Source organism: Vipera berus (genome assembly GCF_964194415.1).
Source record: "Vipera berus genome assembly, chromosome: 1".
NCBI classification, from domain to species: domain Eukaryota; kingdom Metazoa; phylum Chordata; class Lepidosauria; order Squamata; family Viperidae; genus Vipera; species Vipera berus.
This window is the reverse complement of record NC_138202.1, coordinates 54,809,748-54,827,115: the sequence shown is the minus strand read 5'-3', so window position 1 is coordinate 54,827,115 and position 17,368 is coordinate 54,809,748. Positions and strand designations below refer to the sequence as shown.

The window sequence follows — 17,368 nt, the reverse complement described above, 5'->3', positions numbered from 1 at the left end:
TTTTTTATTTAATCTAAGGACGTAAGATTTGTGTTAGGTTAGGCATATCCCAGGCTTATCTCGTCCAAGATTCTATTCTTATAGTGGTCACCTAGACATCAGTGGAAAGCCAAATCTACAGGGATGAAGTGGTACCCTTCTGCTCAATTAGTGGAAAAATTAGCTTGGAGAGATGTGAATAAATAATATATAGCGAACATGATTAGTGATTAGCCTTATCCTCCATTAATTTGTATAATCCCTTTTTAATCCATTCAGATTGATGGCTGTCATTAAAACTTCTAGTACTTTATTCTTGCAATGGGTAAGGTGATTTTTTAAACTCCTGCCTTTCAGCTTCATTGACTAATACCTTGGTTCTTCCGGGGAACATAGTGTGGCCACAGGCTTGTATCTTCTAAACAAAACTTTCCATTCTCCATACTAGCAGAGAATTTTGGAAGCTGTCCGGCACCCACTGAGGATATCAGTGGGAAAGAGCAATTTATATGGAGCAAAGCAAAATGAAAATAACTACAAGGAAGCTGAAGCCATTTCAGTGCCTGTAATTTCCAGCTGTCAGATCAGAAAGAGACATTTTATTCAATATGTTTAATATAGTAAATATTTATAGTTGTAGATCATTAACATTGAGTGGAATAATTAAATATAATTAATATTTTATTTTAATATTATGAATTCTTTTTAAGGATTTATTTTTAAGGCATATAATATATGAATTGACATTATTAAAACAGAATGGATTAGAAAGTTTTTTTGATACTAAGTGATTCAACAACTGGTGATAATGAAGAATGCTTTGGTAATCTTATTAATGTGAAATATACATACAGACCTCTTGTCTATGTACTAGCATGGTTTCTCTACTATCTGATTGATGTAGCTGTTTTATTTCAGAGGCTCATGGGATCAGCTTTGGAATCTGATGATATAGTACATGAATGGACACATAGAGTGTTTGTGTTAATGTACAATATTTTGTCAGAAACAAACGGCAGGATAATTCTCCCATTAAACCTGTTTTGGGAAGTCTGTGGTTCAATAAAATACAGAGGTATCATTCAGTTCTTTTTTCATCTAGCCATCTACAAATACTTATCCATTATTTCACATTTCAGAACCTCGGCAACCACTTCAGCTTCTGTACCTTTAGGGGTCACTATATCCTAAGAAAGGTTAAAAAGGTTCAAAGAGGTCATTGGGAGCATGTGTGTTTCTACCTTAATTAATGCCTGCCAGGATACCATTATGTTTTGACTTGAACGTAGTGAGCCATATAATCTGTTGATCAGTGTGAATTTCCTAAATTTATCAGTTGCTGTTAAAAATATACTCTTACCGTAGTGATACTCATTCATTTGAAAAGCTAGTTGAACTGAGTTAAGCTTCATATTAATAAGAATTTCCATCTCTCATTTTAATACTTAGCTCTGTTTATGATTAACATTTTCTTATAACAATGTGCTTTTTCCCCTTGGGTTCTTTTGGAGGTTTAGGATTAATTCCATGGCTAGTAGGATTTGTAACTGAAAATATCAAGGCAAACCCAAGTTTGGGGAGACTTACAGTGTTTTGTCCAGATTATTGATGCAAACTAGCCTTAGCATTATAAAAATCCTTTCTTTTTCCCACTACACTGCATGTGTTATAAACCTTCACAGAACCTAAGTAATTTAATAGCAGCATTAATCTTTCCTAGATGCATTTGTCTGTTAATAGAAATATGTTTTTATATAATATATTTGAATATGGTGAATCCTTATCACAATGACAATGGTCTGCTTTCCTTGAAGGAAAGACCTATCTTCTCCTAGAATCAGACATCTCCTTTAATTGCGTCCAATTTTTACCTAAAAGAAAATGTGGACCCCTCCCTTGCTCCACTTAAAAGCATGACTGTGGAAAGTGGTTTTTCAGTGTAGTGTTTACAATTAGGTAAATGAAACCTGTATTTCTTTTTAGCAATTGAAAATAGATGAAAGACGTGGAAGACTGCAAAAGAGGGGTAAAGGAGGATGAAAAACAATGGAACAAAATAGGTTCTCAGTGTTATGAAGAGGAAAAATTAAAATTAAAAGTGACGTTGGCAAAAGTGCTTAAGGATGATGATAAGAGTTCAGGAAATAACAAGCTGACTTTTATTTGATACAGTATTTTACAGGTTTTAAAGCATGGTGGCTGAAAATTTAACCAGGTTTATTAGAGAGTAAGACCCACTGGAATATTCGTAGTGCTTTGTGTGCTGCCCAGTCCAAAGGACTTTTCTGCCCATTTTCCCTTTCCCTCTGTAAAGGTTTGCTTGAAGGTTTGGGAATCCTAAAGACACGAGAGACCTGGGTGAGAAGAAAGGATTGCCTCAGATCAGGCAGGGCTAGTTTGTGTGAATGAGAAACTGCTTCTGTCCATTTGGGACCATTTTTCACAGCATGTTTGAGCCCTTTTTATGTATCCCCCCCTGCATAAAGTGGGAATGCAACGGTCTCTAGTGGGAGGGTGATAGAAGGAAGGGTTAAGAAAATACCTTTGCATGAATAGACTTCTTTTTCTATTCAATCCACTGCACTCAGTAAAACGTCTAAGTAAACATGGTTAAGGTTGTCTTGTTGTGGGGGTAGCCCCTTCGCTCGTACTCAGGAAATTCAATATATACATGCTGCACTGTTCAAAATCTAGGGAGGGAATGAATAAACAAGGGGGGAAAAGTTGTAATGTATTTAATTTTAAAAATATTCTTACCTTGATTAAGACTTCTTTTTTCTCCCTTTTTTCATTCATTTATTTTATTCATTGTCCTATTTAATTCATTGAATACTTTGGAGTCGATGTGTTGTGAGGACAGTGGATCCTGTGAGGTAAGTGTTATTGTTGGAAAATTGGAGTAGGAATGGATATTAGATAATAATAATAATAATAATAATAATAATAATAATAATAATAATAATAATAATAATAATAATAATAATAAGAAGAAGAAGAAGAAGAAGAAGAAGAAGAAGAAGATGTTGGAAGGGACCTTAGAGGTCATCTAGTCCAACCCCCTGCTCAGGCAGGAAACCCTATACCATTTCAGGCAAATGGCTGTCCAGTCTCTTCTTAAAAACTTCCAGTGTTGGAGCATTCACCACTTCTGGAGGCAGGATGTTCCACTGGTTAATTGTTCTAACTGTCAGGAAGTTTCTCCTTAGTTCTAGGTTGCTTCTCTCCTTGACTAGTTTCCATCCGTTGCTTCTTGTCCTGCTTTCAGGTGCTTTGGAGAATAGCTTGACTCCCTCTTCTTTGTGGCAGCCCCTGAGATATTGGAACACTGCTATCATGTCACCCCTCACTCTTCTCTTTGTTAAACTACACATACCCAATTCCAGCAACCGTTCCCTATATGTTTTAGCCTCCAGTCCCCCAATCATCTTTGTTGCTCTTCTCTGTACCCTTTCTAGAGTCTCGACATCTTTTTTACATCGTGGTGACCAAAACTGGATGCAGTATTCCAGGTGTGGCCTTACCAAAGCATATGATATGTTCATCACTGTAAGCTGTTTAAAAAAATGAATAAATATAAATAAATATTATTCCTGATAGCATCCAACCTATATAAAGCAACACACACACACTTTCTACCTTTTAAAATACAGTTTGTTAGATATAATCTCCAAAGCACCTGAAGGCAGGACAAGAAGCAATGGATGGAAACTAGTCAAGGAGAGAAGCACCCTAAAAATAAGGAGAAATTTCCTGACAGTTAGAACAATTAATCATTGGAATGGCTCGCCTCCAGAAGTTGTGAATGCTCCAACACTGGGATTTTTTAAGAAGAGATGGGACAACCATTTGTCTGAAATGGTCTAGGGTTTTTGCCCAAGCAAGGAAGTGGACTAGAAGATCTCCAAGGTCCCTTCTAACTGCTATTCTATTCTATTCTATTCTAGTCTTGTCTAGTCTAGTCTAGTCTAGTCTAGTCCAGACATGTCAAACACAAGGCCCAGGGGCCAGATCCGGCCCGCGAAGTGGTTTCAAGTGGCCCGCGAAGCCATCCTGGAAACAGTGAGGGAACGGCCCCCACTGCCTTGGCCCTGGCCCAGAGACCCTCCTTCTGCTAGAGACCCTCAGATCTGTCCCACTCCTGCCCAGGCCCCCATAGGCACCCTTGATGCGAACAATGTAGAGCTGGCCACGCCCACCTAGTAGGCCACACACACTCTGGCCACGCCCACCCAGTAGGCCACGCCCACCCAGGCCATACCCACCTGGCCCCCTGAAGGCAACTGCAATGCTGATGTGGCCCTCAATGAAATTGAGTTTGACACCGCTGGTCTAGTCTATTAATTAGTCCATGCATATTAAATACAATTGCTTATTGCCAAGACAGATTTGCTTCTCTTAATCCTGCATTTCTATATTTTAATGTACACTGGGTATTTAGTGTTGGGACTAGTCATAGCTAATCAGGCCTAGATTAGATCCACTGAAACCAAGTCAGTCACGATTCCTCATATTGTACTGATTTCAATGGATTTACTCCAAAATTCTAAACAGTCCAAATGGCCAAGGTCTGCTCCATTAAATTCAACTGGCTGAAGTAATTCTATAGCTAAACTGCACTCGTTTCAAAATACTCACTGCTTAGGGACGGGTGGTGGTGGTGTGGAATTGGAAATCCTAAGGAATACTGAGCTTCCCTTAGAGTCCATTGTTTGAAGTTAATCCTATCCTCAGCTAGCTTAACGTTATGCCAGTGTTGTGTTTGGGAGAGTTGGGTATCATGTCTTCTCTTTTGCCTACCTCATTCTCCATGTCTTTTGGCTCTTGTCCAAGCAATTCTTCACCAGCAGAACAGTTTTGCTGGCACATCTTTTTGCCAGCAAACCTCAGGGTCAATTGGCAGAAAATGTTTTCGGCTGGCAGAAGGGGATAGTCGCCAAGGGAAATGATTCATTCTTCATTTTTACACCCTCCAGCCAATGCATCCAAGTTAAGTTAGTCTGGATGAAACCCCAAAGCAATTGGCACTGTACATTTCTGGAGTTGTCTTGTATACAGTGTGCTTCTCCAATTAAAATTACAGAAAATTATTGTATATAACATAAGCATCTGCTGTTCAGTAGATTGGTAGCATTTTACCCAGAGGTATAAAGTTTAATTTTAGATTGCTCTAGCATTACTACAGGTAGGATGAGAAAGAGCAGAACATTTTTTTTCATCAAAAACCAGCTTATGTCCCCTGAGGGTGCATCAGAGATGAGATGAGTACCAGAGATTTTGCCTGCATGCTCAATAACCTTTTCCCCTGCAAATAAAGTTAATTGGCTCATTATTGTCAAAAGTGGCCTTATCTTTAAGAAGTCTTAAAGTACAAAAGTACAATCATTTGTAGTGTGTCCTTTTGTGTTCTTGGGTCAAGGCATGCTTACCTAATTTTATAACATCAAATCTGTCATATTAGCATTAATATTGGGTATAAGGAAGGATTTCTGTTTTAATTAAAGGGTATCCAGGGATGTAACCCTGATTCATTTAAAATATAGATAATTAAGATTTGGTGAGTTGATTAAAGCATATATAATAAGAATGTGATCTGTCAAGTATCTCAGTAAATATTTATAAAATATGTGTGCATGTATTATGTGTGTGTGTTGTGTACATGATACATATGTTCACCAATATTTTCTTGCCTTTGTGTTTTTTAGACAACATCAGTAGTATGTTTCCTAAATAAACCCCACAGCCACTATGTTTGGAAATTATGTAATAAATCCATATTGATTGTTATGAGATCCTGAACTTCTGTGTTTAAACTAACCTGCATTACACTGAGAGATAAACAGAATATTTACTTATCCCTTATGAGCTGCTGCTGATATGTAAATTTATTCTTTCACTTTGCACAAATATACTTTTGAGCTACTGCTTAAACACTTCAAGGTCCTTAGCTAAACAGTTTTAATGATGCTTCCAATATTATGAAAGTGTGACATTTGATTAATACTTTGTGTAGTTGTGGTGCTGCAAGAAAAATGTAAACAACATACAAATAAAGCCCCATGCATCTGAGTCATTGTGCAACACCTAGATAATTGATAATTTTACTGTTTATATCCATCTTGACATTTTTTTTTATCAGCCAAAGGCAGGTTTCATTTGGATGCTTAATCTGAGATTTATTTGGATCTGGAAGTCATAGCTGGGGTTCCCACAGGAAATGGTCCATCTACCAACAGATTAAATGGCAGTCCTGCAGTTGTTAAGGGAGCTTTGCATTTTACACACATGCAGACTCAACTACTCAGCACTGTGCAGAAAAATTAAAGTAGTAACCCAGGTTTAGGAACAATGTAGCTAAAAAGTCCCATATTTGCTGAATGACAAAGGGTTATATAGCAGCATTTTCATGTTATTATTCGTGCTTGAATTTCTTGTTTGCTTTGTTGAGTCTGCTGACGAATACTAATAAATGCCTGCTACAATCCAGACGGGAGATGCCTGGCAACAAAGCTATGCGGTGGACCTCCCTGATCTTCTCCAGTTCACAACCTGACCTTTTGAAAAATTGCCTGGGCTAAGCTGCAGAATTTGGGTGTAATGGTTATTGTTAACTCCAGCTTTAGGATTTATTAATTTGTGTGATCAAGATTTACCTATACTTCAAAGTTCCAAAAGACCAAACACAATCATCCGTCCATTAGAGTTAACATTGTGTTTCACTGAATTTACTCTCCCCCGTCCTATTATCTGTCCAGCAATACAGCTACTTTGATTGTATATGTCAGGTGGAATCTCAGAAATGCTTTTAAAGCACGGCAAAAAAGATCTGTGGAGAATTGAATTTTTCCAAAAAAATCTAATCCTGGAAAATAATACTGTGGTAATGAATTGTGAAGAAAAAAAAATAAAAAGCAAATAACAGGGAAAAGCCAGTGATATTTACACAGTAACTGCTTAATGATCACTCTTGACATTAAGTACTAAAATTAGGTTTAGCTTCAAAAATATGGTTATGCAGTACTGTACTATCTAAAGTAAGATAAAATTAACTAAGCTTAAGCAGCAATTCTATGCATAATTATGTGAGAGTAAATTACACTTAAAATGCTGAGATTCACTAAAGTGAAAGCAATTTTCAGTGGTACAGATTTAGAGTATTTTCCCTACCCCCAAGCGTTGTCAATTCCAGAAAATCTACTTAGCTTTATAACACTGATGTATTCCTGAATGTTTTGCTTGCTGCTTATTATGAGTCACTGAATTTTTTGTTAGAATTGTTCCGAATGTATTTCTCTAAATATATTTCCAGAGCACTTGATGTTGTGGTACAATTCTATGGTCAAGATTCAAAGAATCTCTTTATTGTAAGGACAGCACCATCACTCCATTCAAGCAAGTCTCTTGCTTATGTTAGTACCACTCTTCCTGTGTACCATATCCTGTACTAACTCAAAACCAGTTTTTCAAAGAGGAAAGAGGATATAATAAAGAGGATGTAAAGCAATGAAGTCCCAGGGCAAAGCAAAGTTGCATGACTGTTTCTCTATTTCTGTCCTTGAAAAATGTTAGCAGAGAATTATGTCTACAAATGGCTTCATCTTTTTTTCCTCTTACTATAAAAGGGATTGTGGTGTAAACATACATTAAAAATAATGTCCAATGGTACTTTAAATAGTTGGTAGGCTCTATACATTTATTGTAGGGCAGCACGGTGGCTCAGCAGTTAAGATGCTTGTTCGCTGGGGAGTCGACAGCCCAGGTTCGAGACCCAAGCGCTGAGCAATGGGGTGACCTCCTGTTCTCACTCCAGCTCCTGCCAATCTAGCAGTTTTAAAGTATCCTAATGCAAATAGATAAACAGATACCGCTTCGGTGGGAAAATAAGAGCTCTCTGTGATGTCATGCTGGCCACGTGACTGCGGAAACATCTTCAGACCGCGCTGGCTCAATGGCCTTGAAATGGAGATGAGCACTGCCCCCCTATAATCGGTTATGGTTAGCAGAGTAAAGTCTGCAGGGACTCCTTTTATACCTATACAGTATATCCAGTGCTTTTTTTGTAAAAGAAAAAGGTGCCGGAACTCACACATGTCATACAACCCGCCTTGCCAACCTACAAGGTTCCATCCCAAAAAAGGTGCCGGAACTCCATTCTGAGCATTCTATGAGGAAAAAAGCCCTGAGTATATCACATATTTGCTTTTTTGTATTCCTGCTATCTCATTCTCATTATTATATTCATGTTCAGCCCAAATTTGGTATTCCTATAAATTATAGGACTACCCATAAAATAAAAATATGTTTTAATTATGAGCTCACGGTACAGCAAAAAAGACTAAGGGATATTAAGGATCAATGTATTGCACAACACTTCGACTTATAAGTTACAAAGATGAAGCTGGCTTCTAATGTGGTTTCTCTAGAATTGTTATGTAAAATGAACGTTTTCACAAATGTAGAAATGGTCTTCCCAAACAAGTAAACATGGAGAGCCTGTGTAGTGAGGGACTGTATGCCCAGCTATGCTGGCTGATTGCAAGGGGTGTGTCCTGAAGGTGGGTGATTGCTTTTTGTAGATGATTGAGTGACTGCTCCCTACTGAGTAAGCAGAGGCTGTAGGGAGGAATATGTGGAAGTCACATTCCAGGAACAAACTTATTGAGCTAGTGGACAGAGAAAGTAAACAAGAGTTTGCCAATAGAGTTAAAAAGGAGTCTTTAACCACTTTTCTAAGTGGGTAGTCTAAACTTGCCTAACCTGAGAAACAAGAAGAAATAAAAACCTTATACTGATAAGAAATAAAAGTGAATTATGAATGGATAAAACTCTGCAGTCATGTCCTGTAAGTTTAATGGCATGCTTGCATTCATAGCTAGATGCATATATGTGCAGAAAATGAACATTTGTTATACCGCTTTAAGAAAAAAGAATAAAAATTAAGAATGTTGGAGTAATGACTATCTGCCCTAAGTAGCTGAGAGAAGATAAAGACATACTAGATCAAACAGGGAACTGCTGGCAGAGATACCAATTCTCCAAAAAGAAAAGAATTGAATGAAGAGTAAGCCCAGTAGATGAAAGTGATGATGAGAAGAAAGCAATGTGGAAAGTGCTATACATGTTTTCATCTGAAAGAAACAGATTCTGAGCATTCAGGAAAACAAAAGAAAGCACAATATAAAAAGAGAGAGGATGCTAGATTGAGGCAGTAGATATAATTGTTTCCTGGAAAAAAAAATCAAAGAAAAGGAGAGAGAGAGAGAAGAGAAGACTCATGGTAGATGGTGACTCACTATTGTAAGACATTGAAATAGCTGTGCGAATGGATACATTGGCTTCTGAAGTGTGCTGTCTGACAAGATCAAGGATTAAGAATGTAGAAGAACAACTTCCAAGACTTATCAAATCCAGTGACAATTATCTTTTCTTGTTAATCCACATGGGGCCAAATGATAGGACAAAGAACAGCTTCAGCAACTATATCTGTGGACTTTAAAACTCTGGGAAGAAGACTGAAACTGGAAAATACGCGACTCAGTTTTTGCTCTCATCCATCCTTCCTATTGGTAAAGAAGACTGGAAAGAGAAAGAAGATTATTGCAAATGAATAACTGGCTACACAAACAGGATCAGCAGGAGAGATTTGGTTTCTGTGGCCGTGGTCTTAGTTGTATGGTTGATGGATTATGTCACAGCAAGGGTTTCATTTCATAAGACCTGAAAAAAAAAGTTGAAAATGGTTTCCTAGCCAGATTACAGAACTTTCAGGTAGAAGAAATATAAGTACTATCATTAGAGACTTTAACACAGGCGTGTCCGACCTTTTAGCTTGCCTGAGCCGCACTGAGCGAGGAATTGTCTTGGGCCATATGTAAAATATATAATAGAGTTAATATATATATATATATATATATATATATATATATATATATATATATATATATATATATATATATATATATATATATATATATATATATATATATATATAAATAAGAAACTACCATTTAAAAAATATTTTATTACAATTTTGTGGGACCACATTACTAGCTGTCCAGGGCCACATGCGGCCCACAGGCTACGGGTTGGACATGCCTGCTTTAACTATCCAGATAATTTTTGGAAAATCAACTCAGCCAAAGCTGCAAGATCAAAAAAAATTCATGAAGCTTGCTTACTGTTTCATATTCCTAAAGGCTGAAAATGAGGAACAAAGAAATTGGCTCTCCTTCAGATAATGTTAACTAATAGGGAGAAACTAGTTAAATATATCATGTTAGGCTTCACAATACTGTAGAAAGAAAAATTGGAGCATGCAAGTAGTCCTTGCTTAATGACCACAGTTGGGATTGGCAAATCCGCTGCTAAGCAAAGCAGTTGCTAAGTAGGAAATCTTATAACAATGTCAGCTTTCCAGTTGGAAAGATACAATACCACTAGACTCAGTTTCACACCTTTGATTTTTGTTTACCTCCTAACCATTTTTCCACCCCTTTGGAATGCTCGAGTGCCTGCTTACTGTCTTATACACATTAAAAGCAAAGCAGTTGCCCTGTTGTTCAGGGATGGGAGCCGCAGGCATGTCACATAAACAGCTTAGTCTCTTGAAATCCCTTTGTCTCCAATCTCCCCATTCTAGGAGGCGGAGAGAAAAAAGGCAAGCAATTTCTGTTGACAATTTCTCCTTTGCCCAACCCTTTCAATACTTTCAATTATATTGTTCTCAATATGCAGAAGAGTAAACAACATACTCTCTAGAAATCCCTTTCTCTCTAATCTCTGTTCTGCAAGTGCAGGGATGTTAATCACATGACTGAAGAATACTGTTAAGTTTATAAATAGCCTGTAAAGTTATTTTTTCAGTAACACCACATAGTCATACATAGGCATCCTCAGGGTGCCTCCAATCAAAGAATGTCGATTGGTGGCCCCCAGGAGGAGGGCGTTCTCTGTGGGCGCACCAGACCTGTGGAACCGCTTGCAGGTCGAGCTCCGGATGGCCCCCGACCTTCGCTCCTTCCGGCGCGATCTAAAAACTGATTTATTCGATCAATCTGACCTGGTTTGATGGGTTAGGGTTGGGGTTTTAATATGGCTTTTAATTATTGTTTTATATTTGGGCATAATATTTAATTGTCTTTTAACTTTTGTATTTCGCTTTTATATTTATTGCCCTGTACACCACCCTGAGTCCTTTGGGAGAAGGGCGGTATAAAAATCGAATAAAACTAAAAAAAAACAACTAAATTTCAAGGTCAGAAAATCTCCAAAATTGGAAATTTCTAAGAAATAAGATATTGGGACTACAATATTATTGCACACCATTTCAATAAGACAAAAATGGAAAGCAGCTTAGAAAATCATTGTGCAGGAATATGAGCTTCTGACGGAGATAAAAATTAAATGGACCAGATAGAAGGATTCTATCTTTTTTCTTCTTCCATATTTACTTATCGTATAAATATTACCATAACTGATATCATTTTTCTCTACTTTTTTCCTTTAAATTTGTATTTTTTTGCCAAGCAGTTCTTCACTAAAAATTAATGGGGAAACATGGAAGAGGGGTGTAATCACCAAGGAGGTATTCTAGCAAGTAGATAGTATCTGTGGAAAGAAAGTTAGAAAGGCTAAAGCAGACAAGGGAAAATTTAAAACATTTTTTTTAATTATTATTTTTCTACAGACTATACCAGTAATGCAAACTGAGCTCAGAAGGACCTAAATCAGGACAGTTGACAAAAGGAAGCAATGGCAACCTAGCCTAAATTAAGAAATGTTTAAGAAATTTAACATTCCAAGAGCACATCAGTTACATACAATTGTCTTAAAGGAGGTTGCAGGTGTAACCTTCCTTCAATCTGAGAAATTCTGAGTGATAGGTGTAGTGCCAAAGCATTAGAGAAAGTCCTGTGTTTTATCCTCAAAAGGGGGAAAGATGAGCTGTGTAGTTGCAAACTGATCACCTTGATATCAATATAAGACAAAATTTGCAAATAGTTATTAGGCATTTAGAAACTAATGCATCTGTTCGCAGAAACCTCCATGGGTTGATCAAGAGCAAATCATGCTAAACTAATCCAATCAAACCAACAGCCCAACTGCCAACCCCAGCTTCTAATATTGAAACATATCTCAAACTACCCCAATTTCCTTTTCTGACAGAATGCAGGATGCTCATGAGGATGCGATACATAATAGTACACCCTGATTTCAGGAAAACATTCAGACAAGTGAAGATAACATTAAAATTGGTCTGGGGCTATATTGTTATTAAATGGTTGTGGAAGTGCTTCAACAATTGTCCAATTAATGTATTTAATTGGCTCTACATCCAAGTTGAGATATTGAGTACTGCAAATGCATGTTTTAGCCCTGCCTTGTTCACCCATATTGGTTAAGTGACTAGAGGGGAGGATTATAATAATAAAATAACAAGATGATGATGATAATGATAATATAATAATAATATAATAATAATTAAATAATAATAATAATAATAATAATAATAATAATAATAATAATAATAATAATAATATACAATTTTTGAATATGAACCACGCTCTACATCCACGAAGTGACATCGACAGGTTGTACCTGCCAAGAAGAATAGGGGGCAGATGGCTACTGCAAATCCACCAAACTGTAGAAGAAGAAAAATGAAGTTTGAATGATTATGTGAATCAAAGTACAGAAAAATTGCTGCAGGCTGTGAAAACAGAGAGCATTATAAAAATAACAGAAACAAAAGCAGAATACCGTATATACTTGAGTATAAGCCGAATTTTTCAGCCCACTTTTTGGGCTGAAAAATCCACTTCGGCTTATACTCCAGTGAACAAAAAAAAAAAGAACTTACCGAGGACTTGCGCGCGGCCGAGGCTTCGGTGCTTCCGGGATCGCGCACACCTCTCCCAAGCCGCCGCCGTCCGGAGACCTGCCGAAGTTTGGGGAGGTGCGCGCGCACCTCCCCAAACCTCCCCAAACGTCGGCAGGTCTCCGGACCTCCGTGCCCTGCCTGCCTGCTTCTTTCCGCTGCCTGGCTGCCCTACGACGTAACCCGCTTCATGATCGAGTGCGACGCCTGCAAGGACTGGTTTCACGGCAGGTAACACAAAGCGATCGGGCCTTTCCTCCCCCCCTTTCCCTCCCCCCTCCCGCTCTAGGGCAGAGATCCCCTTCCTATCACTCGGGGCCTTTCGTCTCTTTGGCTCGCCAGGGCTGGAGCGGCGAGAGCGAGCGGCAGAGGAGAGATGGTGGGCTCCTGGCTGCCGCTTCTGCTCTGTGCAGTTTTCCAACAGGCCTTTTTGGAGAAGAGGAGGAGGAGGAGGAGCCACTCTCGTTTCCCTCTCTTGTATTTTTTTTTGTGTGTGTGCGTGTGTGGTTTTGTTTTTGTTTCGTAAATTGTCGAGCCCGGGCATACACAATGGACTTCCCCCCCTCCTTCCCAGGGCTCTGGTGTCAAGGGGCTGCGGGTAGTGGTTTTGGTGAAGGAGAGAGCTATTGTCCTTCACTCGGGGAGGGACGGCGGGAGGACTGGCTGACTGACTCGCTTGTGCTATAAAGGGTGTTTCGCCCCCTTTTTAAAAAAAAATTTTTTGGAAATTATTATTTTATGAGCTCCTGGTTTCTGGCCGGCTCCCTCCCTCCCCCGATCGGGGGTCTTATTGGGTGGATTCAATGGGGAGGGTTAAGGATTTAAGGTTAGATGCTCCCCTCCCCTCACTTTCTCCAGAGAAGGCATGGAGAGAGCAGAACCGAGGGGGGGGAGGTTGAGGAAAGCGGTTCCACAATGTCTGGCTAAGAGGGAAAAGCCAGCGAGCCAGTCCCGGGAAAGATCCCTACCGAGCAAGCGGGAACCGCAATGACTGGGGCAGCGGAGGCGGCTCCCGGAGAGCCCGCGCTCCGGGCGGTCACTTGCTTCGCGTCTCCTGAGGGAAGGGGGGGCGACTGGAGCGGGCGTGTTTCCTCGCCTGCTGGGCGCCGCGATTTGCCCGGGGAACGCGCGGGCCCCGAATGGCAGCGTGGAGCGAGGAAGCGGACAGCCAGGGCTTCCCCGAGAGCCGCGGCCACACAGGGTATTCCTGTGTATTCAGGCTTGCAAAACGGCGGATCGAGCCTCTGCTGGCGGCAGAGGCTTGCAGAGCGCGGATCCAGCCTCTGCTGGCGGCAGAGGCTTGCAGAGCGCGGATCCAGCCTCCGCCGCCGACAGAGGCTCGATCCGCCGTTCTGCAAGCCTCCGCCGCCGGTTAATACCCTGTATTCAGCTCTGGGAAGTGGGGGGAAGGGGGAGGGAGGGGGAGTTTGGGGGGAGGGGGAGGGGGAGCTCCACGGTGCAAAAATAAAGCCCTGCCGCTCTTCGCGTTGCTTGCCCGACTGGCTGTCACGGGACCGCACGGATCGCCTCGCTCCCACCGGCAGCTGATTCCTTCGAGTTTGGTCTCGAGCGATTTTGCATTTTCTCCAGTGCTGAAAGCCACTTGGGGAACTTGAGTTACCAGCTCCCCGATCGCTCCACCCTCATCTTCTCTTCGTTCCCGCTTCCCCTTCCGAAGGTTCCTCTCGCCGTCCGTGACTAAAGTCCCACTCCCACCCCCCGCGGCAGGTTGGATCCCCCCAACTATCTTGAGTACCTCCTAGAGCCCCGCGCTGCCCTCCCCCGGGCCACCGCAGCCGGAGAGGACGGCTCTGAAGTTAGATATTCTGCCCGTAAGTCGCAGAGGGACCCCGGGTGTTCATAATTGATCCATAAAAACCTAATACCAAATAAAAGTACGATACATCAATGAAAAGATCCAATTTGATCTTACACCCCCCCCCCGCCACACACACACACACACACACACACACAGGTTAGAGACCCTCCGACGTGGCTTGGGCACCCAGAGGCTCCCGCTGCCCCCTTTTCTCCACCGGGTGAGAGAGGCAAAACGTGCACCAGCCCTGCCCCCATCCACCTCCAGTATGGATGGCTCTGCCAAAAGAAAAGCAGCCGAAGCAAGCCTCCCATTGAGAGAATGGGGCGGCGGAGGCTTGCAGAACGGCGGATCGAGCCTCTGCCGGCGGCGGAGGCTTGCAGAACGGCGGATCCCAGCCTCTGCCGGCGGCGGAGGCTTGCAGAACGGCGGATCCCAGCCTCGGCTTATACTCGAGTCAATAACTTTTTCCAGTTTTTTTGGGTAAAATTAGGGGTCTCGGCTTATACTCGAGTCGGCTTATACTCAAGTATATACGGTATAAGGAAAAACGACTGAATGACATATTAAATAGATGGTAAACCAAAGCTTTGCATGGACAGCATTTGGAAAACATTGAAGGAAAATGTGATAACAACTTGACATGGGCATGGCTTAAGATGGGAACCATCAAGAAAGAAACGGAAGGCTTAATACTGGCTGCTCAAGAACAAGCACTACAAACTAATGCCATGAAAGCAAAGATACAAAAATCTACTGACAATCCAAATTGCCGACTTTGCAGCGACAAAGTTGAAACTGTTTCACATTTAATATGTGAGTGCAGCAAAATCGCGCAAACTGATTAGAAAGCTAGACATGACCGAGTTGATAAACTAATCCACTGGGCATTGTGTAAAAAATACGACTTACCTGTGTCCGAAAAGTCGTGGGAACATAGGGTGGAAAAAGTTGTCAAGAATGAGAGGGTGAAGATCTTGTGGGACTTCCGAATATAGACAGATCGCCATTTGGAACACAACACACCAGATATCGCAGTCATAGAGAACCGAAGCATACAGCTGATTGATATCGCTGTACCAGGAGATGCCAGAGTCGAAGAAAAAGAACTGGAAAAAATTACAAAATTACAAAAACCTGGCCATCGAAACTGTGCGATTCTGGATGAAACGTGTAACAGTGATACCCATTGTCATCGGGGCACTGGGAACTATGTCCAAAAACTTTGCAAAATACATCAAGAAATTACAGCTTCCTGCAATAACTCCAATAAAGCTATAAAAAACTGCGCTACTCGGAACATCTTACATTTTAAGGAGATACCTGGTTGATACCTAGGATGCTGGCAGCAACCCGTGTCAACCATTAGTGCCAGTCAGTTTGAGTGTTCAGTTGACTGAGTTTCATGTTTAATGAATAAAAGTTTTATAATAATAATATAATCAGAATAACAGAGTTGGTAGGACCTTGAAGGTCTTCTTGTCCAACCCTCTGCTCAAATAGGAAACCCCTATGCCATTTCAAACAAATGATTATCCTATCTCTTCTTAAAAACCTCCAGTGTTGGAGCACCCACAACTTCTGGAGACAAATTGTTGCACTGATTAATTGTTCTAACTGTAAGGAAATTTCTGGTTCTGTCCATGAATAGTTTCCATACACTTTTTGTTCTGCCTTCAGGTGCTTTGGAAAACAGGTTGACTCCCTCTTCTTTGTGGCAGCCCCTTAGATATTGTAACACTGCTATCATATAATATATAATTAAGTTAAAAATATAACTATCACATTTGCAGGTGTCTCAAAGATAGAAAGGATATAAAATTATTTATTATTTAATAGTATTTATGTTCCATATATATTTTAGGCTGCAAATGACATAATTCCAATGCAATGGAATTAAAACACATAAAAACAACCAGGCATAAACAGGGGCCAAAAGTAAAGCAGTTCTCCAACAGATTCTTGCTAGATGTTTATATTGGGCCAATTATTATTTTTTTTGGCAACTTTTTTCTTGATATATACTGGCACTGTGCCAAATAGAGCCTCAAATTAATTTGAGGACCGTGTCAAGATCAAAAAGTTGTTGAAAAGATAGGATATGGGACAAATCCCAGCAAGGTAAATTTCCACAGAGGCATAATGTACAGACTTACATTTCAGTTGGAAAAATCGAAGGTATGAATATAGGCTAAAGGAGAACACATTGACCAACGGTACACCTGGTAGGAATCTGAATATTTTGGCAGATCATATGGTAAATGTGAGCCAATAGGGCGAAGCACCGGCCAAAAGCAGTTCTATTTTTTTAATGAGAGAAATAAAGTACCAAGGTTAAGAAAAGTAATTATTTTCTGTTCTGCATAAGTCAGAATAAGACTGTTGCATCTAGTTTCATATTTTAGGAAGGGCATTGGCAAACTATAGCATGTTCAGTGGAGAGCAATCAAAAGGACAAGAGACCCAGAAGAACAGTGTATGAGAAATTGTTGGATGTATAGGTATGTTTAACCAGAAGAAAAGATTGCAAGGAATTATGACAGTTATTTTTGTGTATCAGAATGGCCATCATTTAAAGATAGAGGAGAATTGTTCAGTTGTTCTAAATCCTGGGTAAGAAACAAGGGAATTTAAATATTTCCCATATTTAAATTTGCAGATCATACAAAATTGGGCAGGGTACCTAATAACCTAGA

General features: G+C 40.2%; 1 protein-coding gene across 4 annotated transcripts in view; it reads left to right on the top strand.

Annotated features, from left to right (window-relative positions):
- MIPOL1 (mirror-image polydactyly 1) overlaps positions 1-17,368 on the top strand; it is a 194,512-nt gene that overhangs the window by 38,516 nt on the left and 138,628 nt on the right. For 2 of the 4 annotated variants that reach the window (XM_081336217.1, XM_081336218.1), the window contains one exon: positions 2,820-2,852. The exons of the other annotated variants lie outside the window; for them this stretch is intronic. The gene's annotated coding sequence lies outside the window, so the exon portion shown is untranslated. The remainder of the gene's footprint in view (positions 1-2,819; positions 2,853-17,368) is intronic. 4 annotated transcript variants of the gene reach the window in all.